This window comes from Nannospalax galili, unplaced genomic scaffold, assembly GCF_000622305.1.
Source record: "Nannospalax galili isolate Female #2095 unplaced genomic scaffold, S.galili_v1.0 scaffold578, whole genome shotgun sequence".
Classification (NCBI taxonomy): domain Eukaryota; kingdom Metazoa; phylum Chordata; class Mammalia; order Rodentia; family Spalacidae; genus Nannospalax; species Nannospalax galili.
Genome location: NW_008342282.1, coordinates 3,591,249 through 3,612,071, shown reverse-complemented (window position 1 = coordinate 3,612,071; position 20,823 = coordinate 3,591,249). Strand labels below are relative to the sequence as shown.

General features: G+C 37.0%; 1 pseudogene; it reads right to left on the bottom strand.

The window, feature by feature from the left end:
- The window catches only part of LOC103738189, a 102,541-nt pseudogene extending 82,948 nt beyond the window's left edge, over window positions 1–19,593 (bottom strand).
- Between the last annotated feature and the right edge of the window lie 1,230 nt (window positions 19,594–20,823).

Genomic DNA, 20,823 nt, shown 5'->3' with positions numbered 1-20,823 from the left:
ATACCTGTGACCTGAGAAAGCCTGAGAGCTAAGATTGTAGGGCATTAGAGTGTCTCAGGAGACCAGGCCAAGTGGAAAGCTGAGATGGGGGAGAGTCTTTCAAATGATTTTTCTTTTTCACAGCAAGCATTATAAATTTTAACGAAGTCTTATTTTAAATTTATTTTTGTATAACATAATGCTTGATTTTGTGTCTCAGAATTCTTCATAAAGTTGTGTTTTGAATTATAATTTGTTAATCATATATATTTACATCAACATTTATCTTTTTAATCAGTGACAAATTCATTTATTATTTTCAGACCTTACTATTTGTTTTATTTCTACTTTTTCTAGTTCACTCACTTTTTTATCTATAATATTCTATCTGCCACTAAACACATAAAATAGATTTATTTGTATAGACTTAGTGGTTTCCACCTCTAAAAAATTGTGGTTTGGGGGCTTAAGAGATAGCTCAGCAGTTAAGAACACTGGCTATTCTTGCAAAAGACCCAGGTTCAAATCCCAGCACCCACATAGCAGCTAACAACTGTCCACAACTCCAGTTCCAGGGGATCTGACAGCCTCTTTTGCCCTCTGTGGGCATTGCACAACACGAGTGTACTTACCTATTTGCAGGCACACATAGATACAAATTAAAAATAAATAAAATCTTTTTTAAAAAGAATTGTGGAATTTACATCTCCCATGTCACTACTTAATCTTGTGCAATCTTCTCATTTATTTTAAATATATTTCTATTAATTGAGAGAAAAAAAAAACTTTTACGGACATATATGAATTTAGTGATCAAAAAGGTAAATGTTGCCAGGCATGGTGGTGCATGCCTTTAATCCCAGCACTAAGGAGGCAGAGGCAGGTGGATCTCTCTGAGTTCAAGGCCAGCCTGGTCTACATAGTGAGTTCCAGGACAGCTGGGACTACAGGGAGACTCTGTCTCAAGAAGACAAAAAAAAAAAAAAAAAAAAAAAAAAAAAAAAAGGTAAATGTTGACCTTAATATAGATATTTTTCTCTTCATTCCTCCATCCCCCTCCAAACTTTTATTCTCTTTTTCTTTGTAATAATTTACTGAGACCTATTGTGCTTCCCATATACACTGCAGTGTTAGGCCATTCACTGGAGCACAGCAGACCTAATGGGACAAACCCTTAAACAAAAGTGAATCAGCTCCCCTAACAGCCGTCAACTATCCTGTCCTCAGCTAAGGGCAGTGGTGCGTGAGTCCCTTACATTGCCTGCTCAAATGCAGAGTGGATTGGTCTTGTTAAGGTCTTCTGCATGCATTCCCAACTGCCGTGAGTCCATGAGTACAGCAATCCTGCCATGTACAGAAGGTATTGTTTTCACCCTGGTCTTCCTCCAGCTCTGTTTTTTCCAATCTTTCCACTCTTTCTTCTTAGAACCTTAGTGAGGGATGTGATATAGATGTTCCTTTTATGACAGGGCGCTCCACAGACACTTACTCTCTACACTTTAACCAGTTTTGAGTTTCTGCATTAGCTGCTAGCCACTGCACAAAGAAACTGTCTGGTGATGTCTAACAGCTTCACTAATTCAAATTCATTGGTATATAGACACTATTTTATAGGGCAGTTTGATATTATGTCCATTTAGGAAAACAAGAGTAGTATGTTCACCACTTGGGCCTGTGAGCTCCCATCCATGGATTCTTGGCTAGAATTATTGTACCAGGCATGTATCCCCTCCAGTAAGGCAAACTTTAAATGACATCAGAAAGTGATTGGCTCCCCCCATGACATTCATGCAACTATTGCACCAATTTGCTATCTTGGCACTCTGGTGGTCATTATAGCAGCTGAGAGCATACATAGCTCAGTTTAAACTGTTGATGCCTTTTCTTCTCCAGCAGCCTGCACATCACCTATGAAAATTAGCCAGCATGGAGGAATCTTTGTCCATACCAACTTAACATCTCCAGGTACTATCACAGAACTGCGTGGCGTCTTCAGCAATAGGGTTTTACCATCAAGTTCTGATGGAAATCAAGAGCCATATCAATAGCCTATATAGTTTGGTGGTCTCCAGGATATGTCTCTTTAAGAGCTCAAGGGAAGTCTTACACAACTGGCAATGCACCTTTTACTTGACCACCTATGACTCCTGGATGCGGAATTATTCTTTTGTAGGTAATTCCAATTAAAGCATTTTATGTGAAAAAGATAGGGAGCTTACATAGCCGTAGGTTTCCGTATGGCTTTTGAAAACATCCTTAAGATTTGTTATCCCTCCTTTGCCCTACCATGAAATTTCTTTCCCCACATAAACCTCCAATCAGGGTCAATCTTCTAATTCTTAAATGTATTAGAATCACAATGACTACTTTAATATGATTGTATACAATTATATTGATAATCTGATTCAATTCTGTAGTTTTTAGAGTTTTTATATTTTCTTCTCAATGTTCATTATGTTTCTCTGTTTCTTTATATAACTTTTATGTTAGGGTAGTTGATTCAAGAAGTCCTTGGAATAGTACCAACTCTTTAAAGACATTTATTAGTATGCTGGTCCTTTCTGGATAAATCTTCAAATGTGTTGATTAATAGTGTAATTGTATAACTTTGGGCCAAATATATTGCAGAATGCATTTGTTTTTAGAAATATCAGGGTCAATGATTTGTGTCTGATTTCGGAAAAATGCCCAATGAATAGAAGCTGTTGACAGCGTGAACATGACCACAAAACATAAGCTGAGTTTACATTTTCTTTACTTCCTCAATCTGAGATGTCCTTAAACATAACACAATGAAACATTTTCTGTCTAGCAGGAAGACAAATGAGTTGTCTTTCTGAAGGAGCTTGCTAGAATCTCTAAATTGCAATACATATTCTTGCTTTAATGCTATTGTTATGTGCTTTAATTTCCTTGCATTAAACTTGAATTGTGAGCGCTGCTACTTTTGTTCATATGAATAATTTTGTTTTAGAATGCAAGTATGATTTACAACAAAATTTAGGATACTAAATTTTTATCAAATGGTCAATATCACAATTGTATTTGTCGTGGTGCTTGATATCTTGAGTTCTATAAATGTTGATGAGACTTATTCAGGTATACAGTACATAAATAAAACTTCACTTCTTTTGTTTCTGGTGTATATCTTTGAAAATAAGGACCCTAAAGCAGCTCGTAATGTAGAACCAATTTTATCCAACTGCTGAACTAGAAATGTTGAGATTTTTTATATAGGATGACCAATATATTACTAATATTCTTATTTTAACTTTTCCAAAGATGCACTGCCAAGCCCTCTGTGAGACCTAAGGCTTATTCATCCTAATCTATGCTTTCCTTAGTCTCAGGGATTTTCCTTGTGTGATGTCCTGCTCAGTAGGCATCTGAAAGCTTGCCTGAGACTCTTTGAAAGCTATGAAGACTAATTATTTCATTTTTAAAAAACCATGTTTTATTATTTTATTTTTTAATGTGCATGAGTATATCACCTGCATGTATATAAATGTACCCAAGTGATGCAATACCTGTGGAAATCAGAAGAAGGGGTTGGGGTCCCCAGGAACTGGAGTTATGTAGAGTTTTTAGCCTCCATGTGGGTGCTGAGAACAGAGTCCAGTCCTCTGAAAGAGCAGCCAGTGCTCTAAACCACTGAGCCACTATCCAGCCCTGTTTTGCTTTTTTTAGGATCTCCTCCAGTATTTTGTGTCAACTTCTTTAGCCACCGTGGCCTTCTTTATTCCCATTATCTCTTTAGTATGTATGTGTTCTGGGAGAATGAGCTCCACACACACCACAGGCTAGGAACTGTTCTTTCCAGGCAGCAAGATGAGACAACTTTCAGCATGGTTCACTGTCCCATATTGCTAAAGGTCAAACAAATTCTATTATTGTTCTACGATTTTTAGTTCCATTGTTTAGTTTTGCTTTGTTTCAGTTAGGTTAACGATGACACCTGTTTCTTCAGCTAAGACTGGGGTCTGCTGTTCATTTCCCCAGTTCTATGCTGGGTTTTTGTCTGCCTGAATTTGCATGGGACTTGTGTATGCTGACACCATTGTCATAGAATTATATGAGAAGAGTCTCAGGATCTTATAGGACTCTGTTTCCATATGGTACTGATGAAGAACTGATCTTCCTAAAACAGGGGACTCTAGATAGGTCGACTAGAGCTCAATGAATGGACTTGAACTGGGAAACATCTGAGGATACTGACTTGACACAGTGGACTTTAACACAAATTACAGAGTATATGGGTTCCAGTGGGGGGCGGGGAGTAAGGGTGCTGGTGGGGATTAAAATTGTTTGAGGTATTCAGTATGAAATGCACAAAAAATCAACAAAAACAATGGTAAGAAAAAAATAAAATGACTATTCAAAACTGAAAAAAAGACACCTGTTGCTGAAACAGAAATGCAAATGGAAGTTTATGAAGACTCTTTTTCACCTTTTTATAAATGAGCCACAAGGAATACATGAAGTCTTTTACATTTTAAAAAAGTTATTCACTAAATGACTACCTGATGAATATCTCTCATAATTTCAGAATTGAATAATGGTGTTTATGATAAAATATTTTAATTTTTTTCTAAAATACTTTGGCAAATCATCACTTTTCTTCTCTGCCTGGTTGGTAAGGAAAAATGTAAGTTTATGATGAAATGTGAAGGATATAAATTACAGTTCATATTTTGTCTCTAACTGTCTTTGATTTCTTTCTATATTTAATTTGGGTCTCATAGGTTAACTTTGTTGAAAGCTATGCTATATCTTTCCTCTTTGTAATGGCATTTAAGGGAATCTAAGCAGCAACAAAATGTATAAAAATTTAAAACGTAGTATATGCATTATATTCAGGTATATTTTTCTCAGTCATGAAGCATCAGCTGAGTTACTTGTGTTCTTTAATAGCTTTAATTGTGTGTCACTCTCTGGGAGAAGACTGCATTGTTATTCTAAGTTTTGTCAAATGTTGATAAATATTAGAATACATGAGTAACTTAAATTAAATTGGAAGCAGGGGGTACATCTAAGTGTACACAAGCACTTGACAAAATCTCTTTTTGTTATAGATTTCAGCGACCAAGGAAAAAAACAATTAAAATAATTAAGCTGAAAAGCATTTTGCTACTGATGTTTCTCAGGGAGAGTGACATTGGTGCAGTTGACTTCTATGTTTATGCAGCACTCTCTTGTGTCAGCAATTATTTAAATTTACAAGTAATACCAACCCTCCTAATGTAGTGTGTGTGTGAGAGAGACAGAGAGTCAGAGAGAGACAGAGAGAGAAACAGAGACAGAGACAGAGACAGAGACAGAATGAGACAGAGAGAGAGAGGAGGAAGTAGACAACTGAAGTAAAAGTTTTACCTATTCAGGAGGTTTCTTAATTCTTTAGAGCTCTTTATTATAAAAAATTCCAGTGGGCATCTCAGCATGCTAGACTATTGGGTTGCTTCCAAAGCAATTAATTCTCAGTGGGGTGCAAGTGAATTCATTAAAATAGAGAATTGTATTGCCTCTGAGGATTTTTGGCAAGGTTCATATCTTTTAGAAGAGTAACAGTTGAACGAGCATGTAAAGTCCATTGCAGCTTTTTTCCTTTCTCTGTTCTAATTCAAGCTGATTCAGAGTAGGATATAATTACGGTAAAAGATAACCATTATCTTATCCTACAGTATTGTAGTAAAACTGTAGCTTATATGTATATATTGAATCAATCTCACATTTTATTGAAGAAACAGATTAAATCAGAAAGACAAATGAAAGAGATTTTTTAAAAATAAGGAATGCTTAAAGCAGGAAATTAGTTTATTGCTAGTTTACTACAAGCCTTTCTACCTGTAAGATTATCTTTGAACAGAGAAGTATTTGTGATTTCAGGGCAGAGCAAGAGAACATTCAAAAGCAAATGATATATACTCAAGTAGGTGAATGAAAAAGGCCTTGTCAAATCACATAAAATTTAGATCTTATTCCTTCATCTCTTTCTTTCTGCAGTAATATGATGGTCACTTATCGATACGAGCATCAAAATATATGTATCATTGAAGAATGAAATTCTATCACGTATTGATCTCCTCCTTAAATCACTAAACTATTTTCTGTGATAGAATAGATACTTAGGTCCACCAAACCCTTTCCCCTACACTGATAATGTTACTATGTAGGGTATTTCGTAAAGGATTATATTAGATGACGTCCTTAGGGTGAAACCCTGAGAAATGGGATTACTGACTGTACTCTGGTAAACTAGCACAGAATCCTGGGAGAACTTGTGTTTTATCTCTCCCACCAGAGGATCTAGGTCATGATAGCTGTCTACAAACCCGGAAATGGACCCTTGCTGTATCTGCTGGTGCATTGATCGAAAGACATCCCAGAATGCTAAAAATGAGTGTGTATTTTTAAACAACCTAGTGCATAATATTTTGTAATAGCAGTTTAAACTCAGTATGACTTTTCCAGAATGTTTTCACATTTATTTCTACATATATTGAATTAATATTAATTTATAATATTAATATAACCACTTTAAAGTTCAAGTTGACCTAGTAATTATTTGTATTTAGTACATTGTTAAACAGTATTTTAAGTAATTTGTGTAGTTTTTTATTTTATTTATTATTTTTATTTTATGTGTATGAGTGTATTGCCTGCATGTATGTGAAGCTGCAGAGGTCAGAAGAGGGCTTCGGATTCCCCTGGAACTGGAGTTAAGGATGGTCCGTAGCCACCATGTGGGTGCTGGGAATCGAACCCGGGTCCTCTGAAAGAGCAATCAGTGCTTTTAATCGTTGAGCCATCTCTCCAGCCCCAATTTGGATAATTTAATAATTATATCTCACGTATTTCAAATCCAACACCAAACCAGCTGCGGCTAGGCAAGCGCTCTACCACTGAGCTAAATCCCCAACCCCCATTTCCACATTTTTATGTAAACTCAAACGTGTCCACGGGTAGAAACTAGGTTATCAGCTTCTGGGAGATCTTTCAATCACAGGGATCTTGTCCTTGCAAGGCACTGTGGGGTTTTCTTGTCCTCTCTGTTCTCTCTTTCGCTTCCTGACAGTGAGGTGAGAAGTTTCCTTTGTCACTTATTTCTGCATGACATGCCGCTACAGGCCTAAAGCAAAGGAGCCAAGTGATCATGGACTGAGACCTAAAACAATGACCAAAAAAAAAAATCTCTTAATAAAACATTATTTCTAAATGACAAATTTTAGTCATTATTCATGTAGACATATGCAAAATTATAAAGGGATATACAATGTTTTGTTTTTTAAAGGGTCAAATTACATTAAAGCAAAATATAATTGAAATGCACATTGATCATATTTGTAATTTTTTTTCTTTCTTTTTTTTTTTTTAGTAAGGGGTGCAGAATTTTACCAAATTCACTTATGCATCTAACCTTCAATGACTTTATTTTTTCTTGTAATATAGGTCTCAGGACATATTTTTCTTCAAGAGTATAAATGAAGTTGCTATAGATTGTCCAATAGCATTTCAGTGACAAAGAAAATGCTATGTAAATATGGACTGAAGAAGACTTTCTTTCATTTTCTAGGTGTAGGTTGGTAACATTATCCTTTCCTCTATAAAACTCATTTGGTCCTTCAGGGCCTTTTAGTTGTCCTAGACTCCTCAAGGCAAAATTGCCCTCTGAGTACAGAATTTATTTCCAGCTCATCTTATTCTTCCTTCACCATTTAGTTATCTCCCCCAGGCACCAAGTGGTCTCATGTTGCTGTTCTAACCTGTCACTCTATAAGAAAGTGATATCTCATTCTCTTTAAGCAAAGCCCTTAGGGATTTATTGCAGTGTCTGCCTCCACTGAGATAGACTGATCTTTTAACAAAGGAGGGCCAATAGCCACATTGTTTCGTTCAAAATATGGTAGCATTTCAGCCATAATATTGTACATTTGTAGAAATGTAAAATTTTCCTACTTTTTATAAACTCAACTCAATGTTTAACAACAAGCTTTCTGAGCTCCATGAAGCTTTAGAAAGAGAAAAAAAAAAGTATTCAAAACACAACTTTTTCTCAAAGCCACTCTTGAATTGTCATAGATGCCTAAATTTTTGTTATTTGTTTTTGAGACAGGGCTTCCCTGTACCCCTAGCTACATAGCCTCTTGCTATGTAGACAAGGCTGGCCTTGGTCTCACAGAAATCCACCTGCCTCTGCCTGCTGAGTGTTGAAACTAAAGAGTGAATCACCATGCCAGGTGTAAGTGCCTTATTTTTGACCAATGCTTTGTTTTTGCTAATTTCATGATCATTTTCTGCTGTTTTCTGGGGGCCTTTCTTAAAGTACTTGTTTCAGTAGGGGATTGATAAATACTTGTTGATGAAACTAACCTGCCCCCACAATAGCTGATCCAAACTGTCATTTATGGTACCCAAAACACTGTTGTTTAATTGTTTTCAATTATCTTAGCCCGTGTCTACCCAAGCAAAATAAAGTGGCTGGTGAAGCAATCGTCCTGTGAGTGTGATCAATATAGAAACTCAATATGGACAATTAAGGTACCCCCAACATACTTTTTCCTTATAACAAGCTTTCTTTTCACCAGAATTGTTCAGATAATTGCTTCAAATGTCCATTTTATTTTGCATCTCAGACTCAGGTCTGTAAGTAGCCTAGCAGACCATGAAGAGACAGAATGGGCAATGCACTTCTCAGACAGAGCACCATCTAGTTCATTCATCGGTGGCATTACTGAATAAATCAGGCTGACTGGCCTTGGGAAATTTCATTGATTAGTCCTGTCTCCCTATACTTGTGGTTTTTAGTCCACAGAGGTATGGCCTTGATTTCTGCATTTCTGAATAGACTAAAATTTAACAGAATTCTCATGTCCAGGAAATGAATTGCATACACCAAAAAAAAAAAAAAAAAATATGTGAAGAGTAACAGATTAATTTGAAATTTGAACTCTATTATTAGCCAGATTAAAAATTCTGGAAAATTGAAAGTAAATTTGTTTCACTGAAGTTGCTAAAGAAAGTTCAGAGTTGCATTAATGGAAAATACCTTTTTGTTTTCAGAAAACATTTCACCTGAAATATTAAACACTTTGCAAAACATATACTTATAAAAACATATAGTGTATGCTGTAACTTTAAACACTTGATAATTATCCATATATTGCCATTTTGTTTGCCAGTATATTTCCCCTTTTAAACAATGTTCTAAATATTCAACAAGTTTTACAAATCATGTGATTTCAACTTTCCTTAGTATACCTCTTCTATAAGTTAGGTAAATTACACAGAAGAAGATTATTTTGGATAAATATCAAAGAAGCAGATGCATTTTAAAGAAGTGACTTGGGAAGAATTTTTTTCAAGAGTAAAGTAAGTATGGTGAAACAAAAGTTGACAAAAGAAATTAAATAGATATTCAAAAGTATGGACAGATTCAATGAAAACATTTTTTTTCTTCACTCAAGTACCAAAAATATTTAGGAATCATGTTTATCTATACTTGGCAGTCAAAACCTTTATGTTTCTATGGAAAGTTTTTATGATTTTTGGCTACCTACTGATTTTGCAATGGCGTACTTTAATGGCATGTTTATAAAAGAATTAGAAACACATGCAAGAAATTTTGTCTAAAATACATCTGGGTTTAGATTTTAGGGAAAATATTCTTGGAAGAATAAATTCATTTTAATTGAAGTTAGACACATTAAACTTCAATATAGGTAATCATTAAACCATCTCAAAACTTGGCAAAAATCTCTTTTTATAACCAAGATTTAAAAAAAAAGGAATGAATTAATAAACAAAGATGCCACCCCAAAGATTTTTAAATTTTAGTTCCACATTTCAAATTTGTGAAATTTCAACAGTTCTCTGGATCACCTATCTAACCCTAATATCCTAATTTTCTTTTTTTCAATAAATAAATGAATTTGCAGTGTTAAGGATACTTATCAGAGACAAGATAGTGATACCTCATAATTCAACTTCAGAATTATTTTCCATTTTGTCAAATAATTATTTTGTAAAAATTATCAGAGAATTATATAAACATACACTATTTGTGTTAGTGTACCCAGCCAGTGTTAGATTCACTGTGAAGATAACGATTACCAAAGGTCATGTATACAAGGCAACACTCAGCCTGCAACAAGTTCAGTCATTCCTGTCAAAAACAACCATGCTGGCATTTGTAGCCAAAACACACTTTATATGTAAACAGACCTTTATCAATATGAATTCATTAAGGGACAGGACATTTTATTCTTGCATTATTCTGGCAGCTTACTGTTGTCAGAAAATATTTCAAATCATTATTAAACTATATTGTTTAGCATATTGTTGAATTAAGAATTGAAAGTGATTTTATACTTAACAAGTTTCATTTATTATAATCTAGAAATCCCCTAATTTTTATTAGTGTAACTCAGTTTGCTGTGTTTAGTAACCAACTGTGTTTTTAAAAAGCAACCCATTAAAACAATTATGGGCCTAAACTTCCTACACACCCTGAATTTCAAAGCATACAATTGAGGCCACTCTAGGAAAGCCACAGAGAACAGGTGAGAAGGATTACCACCTTTAGCAAAACTCAGTAAGAAGTATGCTGAAGATTGAAAAATGCCCAGGGTATAAGCTAATTAGAAGTTTTTAATAAATGAACTAAAATTTAAAAAAGCATAAAAGTTGCTGAGTGTATTACTTCATCTTTGAAACAATTATGATTTTTTAAACTTATGCATGTTTCTCTTTTATAATATTTCCATTTATTCTTTGACAAATTTATGCATGTATACATATCCATGCCCTACCCCAACTCCCCAACTGTTTCTAAATCACCTGGACACAACCAGCATCCCCTCTCCTAACTTCACCTACTTCTTTTCTTAATGGCCAGTAGATTTCTTAGCTTTTCTGTTCTACTACAAAGTAAAAATGTTTATACTGGCAGTCACATTGATACTTTGAAATTGGCCTTAACTGAATTTTGCAATAGGAATAAACATGTCACAAAGTATAATCAATTTATTAGATTATTTCTTTTTTAGTATTTAGTCTTAAGAATATATGAATAAAAGCTGTTTATACAAATCAGGAGTAAAAATAGTGAAATGCAGGGTCATTATTTTGTTGTTATATTTTTTGAGTAAGGGTCTCATGTACTGGCTGGCCTGTAACTAGCTGTGAACATGAGGCTGGGCTCAAAATCACAGAGATCTTCCTGCCTATGCCTCCTGAATGCTTGGATCAAAGTTTGTGGGCATTGTATACACATGGTGCACTTACAAACATGCCAGCAAAACACTCATACAGATGAAATAAAATAATATTTTTAAAAGATATGGAAAAATCAAGGTGTAGTGGTTCATGCTTTTAATCCTAGCACTGGAAGATCTCTGTAAGACTGATGCCAACCTAATCTACATAGTGAGTTCCAAGAAGACTGTTTCTCAGAAAAAAAGACCAAAAAATTATTTTAAAGACAGAAGTGGAAAAAAACCTAACTTTCAAAAAGATTAAAACAACTTGCCATATCTTCAGGACAGTCTCTACTGCATAGCTGATGCATCTGTCAACTAGACCTTAAAGACAAGTGTTACACACAGTGCCACTGCTTGCCAATTAAACATTGACAGTTCCTACAAGTGCCAAAAAGTGTAAAAAAAAAAATGTACTTTATAAACAGGGCTGAGTTTTCCTTATCCTACTTTAACTTCTCCTGATCTTACATGTGCATCCTAATTCTCCCAACCTCTTGTGTGGCATGTGAGTCCTAACCGCCTCCCTTCCACCCCCCATGTGGCATGTGTATTGTACATGATTCTATTTTTTGTTTACTTTTTGGATAAAAGAACCTCTCCTAGATATTTGCCCCCAAGTCTTTTTTTCCCCCCTTTACTTTGAAATTTGTAGCTATGTCACTAAAGATTAAGCCATGATTAGTTGAAATCACATTCATTATGTACTCAGGATACTAAGTGGCATCCTAAGAGAAAGTTTCTCTCTCTGCTTTTTATAAACTTAGTTCATTCAAATCAGCCAGGCATAAAAACAGTCTTGAATGCCTAAGTGGCAACAGAAATCCTAGAAGGTAATCAATGCTGAGCAAAAGAAGAACTTAGTGGGATTTAGACTGCCCCTTATGCTCTTAGTCATTCTTTTTTTATTTTTATTTTTTCCTAGCTACTAGATGGAAAGGGGGAACACAGTGATACTACAATGAGAGGTCACTTTCAGCCTAGAGAATCTCCTCATTAAGTTTCAATTATTTTGCCCGTTTGTGAAACTGCACAGTTTTTCTGTGTTTCTTGTATTCCTAACACATGTAGGTGGTTAATATCTCTCCACATATGTTTCACAGCAGGACTTGAGCTATTAGCATACTTTCAGCTGAAGTTCCTTTTCAGTAGAGCATGTAAATGTGACCCCTGACGGGTGGTGTTTCTTCAGACGTGCTAGGAATCACTGACTCAACCAGTACATCAAATCAGAGAACAGTAAAGGAAGCCTTGCTTGTTAAGGTTCATAGATGTGGATAAAGACACATAGACCACACACAACGATCCATGATATGCGTGATATCCACTATGCTTATTTGAATAATCCAGATAAACAGACAGACAGATGGCTGATAGACTGATAACAGGTCATGAAATTTTCTTGTGGCTATTAAATACAATTAAACATTCAATGAACTGCTCAGAAGAGGAGCCATGTGACTCTTGCAATGTATTTCCTATACGAATTACTTTGATTTTCCGAAGTATCCTGACTTTTGTTGCAAACATTAGTTATTTAGTCTAGAAAACTCTCTAGTTTATTGGGTTTCTTCTTCAGCTGCAATAAAATAACACAGCAGATCATCCTTCCCATTTCAATATGGGAAATCAAAGGACTCAAATTAGGTCCTTAACATTTATTTTTTGTGTGTGTGGTAGGAGTTTGTGTATGCACAATGATGTATATGGCAGGGACTGTGTGTGCCTGGAGACCAGAGGAGAATATCAGGTGTCCTGCTTTGTCACTTTATTCCTTAAAGTCAGGGTCTTTCATTAAAGCTGGGGCTAAACTGGTAGCCAGTAATTTACTGTCTCCTATTGTCTCCTGGAATCTAGGATACAAGCATGTGCACTCCTGCCTGGGTTTTTATGTAGGGTCTTAGTATTTGAACTCAGGTCTTCATGCTTGCCCAGCAAGTGTTCCTATCCTCTTATATGGGAAAAAAAAAAAAAAAAAAAAAGATATTCCAAAGGTTAAAAGAAACAAATCACAGAAATTTCTTTTTAATTTTTTTTTATATCTTGCTATCTCATCTGATTCTCTCAGGAATTCTGATGAAATTCAAGACAACAAATAATAGAAAATGTAGTGCAAAATAGAAAGGCAGGTATTTAAATTACCAGCAGGACTGTGAAGTCATAACCTATTTCGTTGCTGCATTTTGCCCAATGACAGCTGGAAACAGTGGAAGGTCGGGCTCTGTAGCTGGTTTTCTAACTTAAGATCACAGCAGCAAGCCTCAAACTCCCAAGACTTTACACTCATATTCAATTGCTTAACAAAACAGGAAATTTGTGAGAAATCTAATTCCAAGTACATTAGTTAGTTATCTTTAGGAAACGAATGGCAAACACGCTGTATGATTTCGATACCTTCTGTAGGCATTCTTTACAAGAACTTGGAAAATTATGAGGCAAGGAGAAACAAATGATGGAGCAGTACCCAGGTGACTGACACTCCTGTGCCTTAACTGATTGAAAGTAAAAGCTTGAATCAGAAACTTAGGCTAGTGTCTTAGGAGTTGAGAGAATAAGTCAACATTGACAACTCAGTGAAATCTTGCAGGAAGAATTTGGGTATGAGCACTCTGTCTTTGAGCTCCTCTTTAAGACATCCTTCCTGGGACAGCTATTATTTTGGGATGTATTCAAGGACAGGACGGACCTTGGGTCATGTGGGAGGTGGAAGAGTACCTACCATCCTTTGTTAGGATGATGGTCTACCACTTAGAATGCTTCTCGCAAGTGGTAGAAACATCTAGTCCTTCTCTGCATCTTTCCTTTTGTTGTCTGCTTAGCACATACTAATTTGTCTAATTAAACATTGTTTTAATCTATATTCATATGACTCCAAGAGTAACAAGGGAAAATAGCCAAGTAATTACTGCATCACCTTATATACAATCATAAGCAGCAGTATGTGATTCCACACAATGGGCAAAAAATAGGACTCTCAGTAGAATGAAGCCACATTGGAAATAACACCTCAAGTGTTTCTTCAGATGTGGGTAAACAATGTGGATATTTCAATTATGCTGGATTTAAGGAAGCTTAATTTTGCTCCTGCATCTTAAAGTGTGAGCTATTCTTCTCTATTATTTCCTAAAAATGTATAAGCATGGAGCTGTAATTTCATTTCCTCCTTTCATTTATATTGGAAGAGAAGAAAAATGAAAACCTTAGTAAAAGGAAACAAACTAAACTTCAGTCATCCAGAAATAATCTTTCCCACTCAGGGGAATTGGGACCAACTCTTGGCGGTGTGCTTCCTACTGAAAGACTTTTCCCCCTACTTGTTTAGGTGAGAGAAACCCTCCTGTTTTTGAGTTCTAAAAGATGAAACAGTTTTCAGCAGGCAGAAAAAAAAAAATAGATTGGCTAACTCAATCTACTCTGAGAAAGTAACTCAAGTGTATTTCCTTTATTTGGCCACAAGCTGTGTACATCAGTTATCTATTGACATGCTCTTATTGCCTGACATACCACCCACAACTCAAAGGCATAAAACAATAAACACTTTCGTCTAGAGGATCCGATAACTTATGTTGATATAAACTTAGCTTGGCTGTCTTTGCTTATGCTTCTGTGTGGTCACTTGTTCTGTGAAGAGTCAGCAAATTTGTGACAAGGCTCATGTATATATTTGGACATAGTGGATTATCAGCCTAGCCAAGATGGTCTTAACTCTGCTAATTGGGACAAATCTAACTGACTTCACAAGATTAAGCCAGGAGAGTGGCAAGAGGGAGGGAGAGGAGGAGAGGAGATAGTACGTGTGGTGAGGTTAATCAAAACTAAGAATATATAAAAAGCCTTATGGAAAACCCACCAGTTAGCAAACTAATTTCAAAATGCAACTTAAAAAATAGTTTGAATGAAATTATCCTGCATGGGTGAACAATGAATATTTTCAGAAGACATGGGTTATTAAATGAAATCCCCAGTGCAAGGCATAGGATCCTTCCTTACATGTCAAGGTGGCCCTAGAGGCCTCCAAAACAACACTAGCAATTACCATTTCACTGATTATCCATTATAACTATATGGTAAGGTCCATTGCTGATGACATCACAATTTCATTACAAGACATATAGAAATATATCTCAAATCACCAGGAAACTTTTTCCTGCTGAGTAGCTTTCATAGTACCAGAAGATGCTATGCAGGATGCTGGGGGAGAAAAGACACCCCGTGCTGAACCCTGCATGCTACAATGCCTTCCGCCAAGCGAGATTTACCTATTGGTACAATAGCTGCCTAGCTGTTATTTGTTAAATAACTGCTTGCTGATTGGATTTGAGGCCTGCTTCATAAGAGGGATTGCAATGCTTAGTACTGTAATCCTGGTCAAAAGCACAATGCTGGGAGGGCTTAGAACTTAAGTTGGAACTTGTTATTGTTATTTTGCTAATGACCATGTTGTGAAAAACACCTTATACATATTTATGTAATACCCCCAGACATAGGATGAAGTCAGGCTTGATCAAATAAGATTCTTCGAGCTATGGACAGAAGTCAGTGGAGAGATGCATAACTGGTCAATGATCTAAGAATAAGAGACTGACTGAGTGCTCAACCTCAAAAGGAACATCTGTGTCATCAAAACACCACCAAGATTCCAAATACACCATGGAAGCAGAGGTGAAAAGGAGCCAGATGATGGGGAGGAGCACTATGCAATGTTGTTTTCTGATGTGCTGTAAGATTTGGTCAGTCAAAAATCCCAATATAGATGAGTTAGATGATATCCAAGTCCCATCATATCCTGAATAGATATTGGAAGTGAGTAGTTGCTTAGGGAGGGAGAACTATTCTTCATTGAGAAGATGGACACTGACACAGGAAGGTTTCCCCTAGTTCAATGGCTGTCTCCACACCCATGCACATATAGGTAGCTCTAAGTGAACTTAGTGGGTTATCAAAAAAATACACAAAATTAGGAGAGGGCTAGTTGGGGGAGCATGGAGAGAGATGAAAAGTAATCATCAGTCTTACCTATGAAAGCTGCTAGCTGCACTATCAACTGGCCTAGCAAGATAATGTCCACTCATACAATAGTAGTACAAGTGATAAGCAAGAAGCCAACTACATTTTGTTTGGATTTATGGCCTGCACCACAAGATGGAGCCCGTATCTGATACTGTTATTTAGCAGAAGAATCTGTGACTAGATGGGTCACAGGCCCAAGTGGAAATCCTACTACTATTATTCTGCTAAATGGACATAGTATTAAAACAAACCATAATGGCTTATTAAACCAATAGATTAGAGGAAATCTGACAAGCTAGACTTTTTAGTACACTACTCAGCAGTGACATAGAGATCTACTAGAGAAAAGATGCATATTATAAACAGAGAAAGTGAATGGTGTCATTATTATGAATTGAAAATCCATGTGTATTGAGGCCCCAGATCTAATGCCATGCTTTGTAAGTACCTGAGTGAAAGGCACAGAGTAGAGGCACTTTGAAAGGCTAAACAGCCTTTCATGGTTTGAAAAAGCAACACCTGAACAGACTGTTTATTTTCTAGCATTTTGCTTTCCATCAGATTATATTTTGAGTATTTTTTCTTTGATAATGAAATAAAGAATGAAGAAGTAAACTATAGATATAATAAAACAATTATCTTTTCTCTAAAAAGCATTTTGTAAGAATTATGAAATTGCTGGATTAAGCAAATTGTTAACTAAATTAGACTTCTTTTGGACATTTATTGACAACTTAATATATTCCAGGTAATGAGTTAGACAGGAAAGATTCAAGAAGCAATGTGAGGCTATTAAGAAGGAATGGAGAAACTATTATTTTTTTTAGTAAATTGTCATAAAACAAGTAAAAAGAGAAAAAATAAATGATGGGAAGAGATTTTATGAAATTTTAAACTTAAGCTTGAGAAACTGGGGAAGCTTTACTTGATTAAAATATTTTTTATATATTTATTGTCATAAATGAAAAAAATATGGTGCCGGGGCAGGAGAGATGGCTCAGTGGTTAAGAACACTGGTTGTTCTTGCAGAAGACCCTGGTTTGAATCCCAGCACCCACATGGCAGCTAACAACTGCCCTTAACTCCAGTTCCAGGGGATCCGACAGCTTCTTCTGTCCTCCGTGGGTTTTGTACAACATGGATGTGCTTACCTACGTGCAGGCATAACACTCATACACATAAAATAAAAATAATAAAATATTTTTTTAAAGTAAAGAAAAATAAAGTGCCAATGGAATAGAAAATTTGAAAATGCTGAAAATAAAGACTACAAATCCTGGTTCCACCTGGTAGAGGAGAGAGCATTAAAATCAGAAAAACATTAAAAAGTTGCCTTTATGTGCAGGAAAGTATAGAAAACAAGAAATGAGGGGGAGGTAATTACAGATGCAGACCTGACTTGAATACTGCATAGGGTAGGAAGCAAATACTGAGACAAGACAGGCATCTTAGTTTTCACATAAAATTGCAGGTCAAATGACAGCAAAGCAAACAACTGCCAATTAATTTGGAAATAACAGAGTTTTAGATCACCTGATCACTTAAAAGAATTATTATAATGCTCCCTACCTTAGTATATTATCAACTGTAGAGCAAGGCTTGGCACAAGAAATCATGCTGGACCAGAGCAAATGTGCTTGGTTTTGTGAGCTATGTGGTTGCTGTGGTGATGACTCAACTCTGTCATCATAGCTAAAAACAGCTATAAAAATAAATCAACACAATGATGAGTTTTAGTATATTATTTAAATATTATATTCTGGGTTTTTTATTTTATTTTATTGTTTTTATTTTATATGTATGTGTATTGCCTGCATGTAGGTAAGCTCACCCATGTTGTGAAATGCTGTTGGAGGACAGAAGAGTCTGTCAGAGCCCCTGGAACTGGAGTTATGGACAGTTGCTAGCTGCCATATGGGTGTTGGGATTCAAATCCAGGTCTTCTGCAAGAACAGTCAGTGTTCTTAACCACTGACCCATCTCTCCAGCCCCTATTTTTAATTTTTTTTGAGACAGAGTCTTCCATAACCTCAGCTGGCCTGGAACTTGCTATGTAGACCCAGCTTGTCTTACTCTCACAGGGATCTACCTGCCATGTCTCCTGACTGTTTAAATAATATTCATTCTTTGAGATTTTCAAACAATGTATTTTGATAATATTCAGATCCCCTTGTTCACCTCCTCTTCCCCAGCCTTGCTTCATGTCCTCTATTATTTTTAATGATATAGGTCAAATTTGAGTTCTGAAATGCTCTTGTATGTGAGTCTATTCCCTGGGTACTGGACAACTACCCAGCATCACATTCTTAGTGAAAGCTGAGCCTTGCTTTCCTAGCAACTATCATTGCCAATAGTTCCTCAACTAGAGTTTGAATTTGATGCCCACCTCCTCCTCCATGCTGAGTTGTTGTCTGACTTTGGCTTTTGCAGGTCTTGTGCTTGCTTCCCAAAATGCTGTGGGTTCAGGTGTTTTTGCCCTGTTTTTTTCTGGAAAACATGATTTATCCACTATTTCTGACTTATAACAATGGTTTTAAAAAGCATTAAAAATTTTGCTAAGAATTGAAATAATCCATTATCATCATTTGGACATAATGTATTTAACAAAATTTGCTGGGAAATTCCATTTTTTTCTTACCATATAACTATTTCTAGTATTAATCATAGACTGTGGGAGACAGGCTTGAGCCTAGGGTGATATTACAGCTGTCAGGGTCACATGGTTTCGAGGAATCCAGGCTCTGTAATCTGAAACCCAGTATGCTAATGAGGCATCCTACCCTCTACTGTGGGATAGGACGTTAAGTCTGTTAAGCTAATAGGATTGTAAGTCTGTTATGCTAATAAGGTATCCTACTTGCTGTACTGTGAAAGGTTGCTAAACCTGTTATGCTAATAGGGTATCCTACTTGCTGTGCTGTGATTGGACCACTATTCTTATATAAGTTTGTGCCTTCCTGCAATAAATCAGACCTGTGTCACTGAACCAAGTCTCCTGTGTCTGAATGCGGCTCCGCTGACACAGTCTCCTCACCAGCCCTGGCGTCCAGGATTGGGCAGAAGCGGTGATGACGGGAGGCAGCAGAGGACCTGCCTCAGCCCAGGGCGAGCGGAGGAGCAGCCTCGAAGCCCATGAGAATGAAGGAGCAGCACCTACGAGAATGGAGGAGTGGTCGCCGCTGGCGGTGACAGCAGCTGGCACCCAACGTGGGGCACAACTCTCTTGCCCCATGGAGCTGTAACGCTCAGGGCTCCTGATGCCCCCTTTGCCAATGATTCTTCCGTGGTGCTCACCAGTTTTGTTCTCCTGTGCTTCTTCTTCTAGCTCGCAGTCTTCACTGTGGCATGTCATTCCTGTCTCCACTGATCGTCTTCCTGAATGGCTCCTGAGTCCTTCTGGGTACATCTTGCAAGGGTGAGTGACCTCCAGTATGGGGAATAGTTATCCAACTGCTGCCGGCCTCCACGCTGTTGCACTGGTTTCTCTCCTCAGGAGTAGGCAAATTAGGGTAATAGAAAAGGCAGTAACTAAGGTATTAAATAAAGTGGTAGCTCTTGCTCCTTGGTTTATAGATTCCTGCTGTTGGGATCCAGAGCAATGGGCTTGTGTGCTATTCATGGCCAGAAAGAGAGAAGTCAGGGAAGGGCATCCATTATCTAGGCTGTTCTACCCCATTGTGACTGCAATTCTGGCCTCACTTTGGGGAGTTCCCCCCGATGCCTCTGAGCAGAATAAGCTCATACTAAAAAACATAGATAAACAAATAAAGCAACAGTATAGTGGGGACAGCTTGTCCCAGGCATTTCCAGTCAAAACCAAACTGATTTCTCTTCTGATGTGGAAAGGATAACTGCTGATAATGAGGCAAAAAATGATGAATTTGGGTCCGAGGGTCTCCCTGATGAAAAACAGGAAGTCAAGATCGCCCCTGTCCCACCATTACAGGGCGGTGGCTACACACTGCCATCTTGTATTGGCTTTGATGAAAAATGGGAATTTAAGGCAGCCTCTGCTCCACCATTATGGGGTGATGGCTGCTTTCGGCCATCTTGCACTAGCTCTAAGAAGTTTCCCCCAAGTCCATCTACCCCTCCCTTCCAGAGGAAGACTGGAAGCCCCTCCAGCCTAGGCCCCTCTTCTATGATACAGTGGGAGATTTTCCACAGTTTTTTCCAGTTATAGTCAATCAGGGACTACAAAACCCTAATGTCTGGAATCCATATTCTCATGATACTTTAAAAAAGCTGTGTAAGGCAGCCATTGAGGATGGCATTCATTCCCCTTGGTTTGGTCAGGTATTAGATACAATCAGCCATGCAGCCAACACTCCCTATGACTGGCAAAATATTGCCTGTGCCTTTCTACAGGGAGGTGATTTTCTCTTATGGAAGGCTGCTTATCAGGACAAATAAGAACAACAGGCAGAGCACAATAGAAATACCAATGTTTAAAAGATTGGGTTTGACACCTTGGTAGGGTGTGGCACTTTTAAAACCCCACAAGCCCAGGCACAGGGACCTCCTCGCTACTTTAAACAAGTGCGGGTTTGCGTGCTCCATGCTCAGAGCTACAAACATTTGG